The sequence below is a fragment of the Lissotriton vulgaris genome, chromosome 7 (assembly GCF_964263255.1).
Source record: "Lissotriton vulgaris chromosome 7, aLisVul1.2, whole genome shotgun sequence".
NCBI classification, from domain to species: Eukaryota; Metazoa; Chordata; class Amphibia; order Caudata; family Salamandridae; genus Lissotriton; species Lissotriton vulgaris.
Window position 1 is genome coordinate 967656486 of NC_141695.1, and position 1062 is coordinate 967657547.

Here is a 1062-nt window from a genome sequence, read left to right on the forward strand (position 1 = left end):
AAACTCAGCCTCCCAAACAGAATCCTCTCATCATTCTTATTCCACACAAACAATCCTCTACTCCATTCCACCCAGACAAAGACATGTCCCACATTCTCATAAATTAATTTTGTAGTAAACGTTATTGATTAGGAACTCCCATTGTAGTAGTTGTATTGTGAAGCCAGGAAAAGAGTCTTTAGGGAAAAGCTTCCCAAACATTTTAGAACCGTGAGCCACACCCCACTTTTTAGTACTATAAACTGTTGTGATATACCTAGTTTTAATTGGCATGAGGAGGGCAACTTTTTAATGTAACTAAAGCATCATTGTTGTTTACAGACAGCACATCTTCCATTGAAATTGTCACTAAATTTGAACAGACGTCCAAATTTGAACAGACAAACCTATATGGGATACAAATGATAATGTGTGGATATCAAGTTTCAGTGAGTATTTTGGTATTTTTTAATCACCAAGTAAAGTGTCTTGATATTAAAATCTTTGATTCCTTCACACTTCAGAATTCAAAAAAATATGTTTCTGTCTTGCTTTTCTAACTGCTGAATATGTGCAGTTTATTTACAGGAATTTGCATTTTGTAATGATACCAAAACAAATGACTTCATACAGCCATTCTTTCCTTTCGCATTTCATGTACCCCAGCAACATCATCACATTGTTCACTTTACAGTTTTTTCTCTGACTGCAAATTGAGAGGAGTTTGTAAACATCAGTCCCCGTAAGACATAGTCTCACATTTGTCCTCTTTAATTGAAGCACAGGCCATATGTCAAGATTTCTTTCTTTATTGCTTGAGCTTTGGCGACTCACCACAAATTGGCTGGCGAGCCACTAGTGGATCATCATCCACATTTTTTAAAACACTGCTTTGGGATAATTCTTAATGATTCGTATGTCTGCACTTTGGTGATGTAGGAAAGAGGTGCTACTGAAAAGTTCACGAAAAAAGTATGCTAACGTATTATTTGTCAATGGCACATTGTACACTGAAGGAGTCCTGAAGGAAGTTGGTGAATAATTAGCCAGACAAATAGTGCCTGTCTGCCACAGCATCATTCA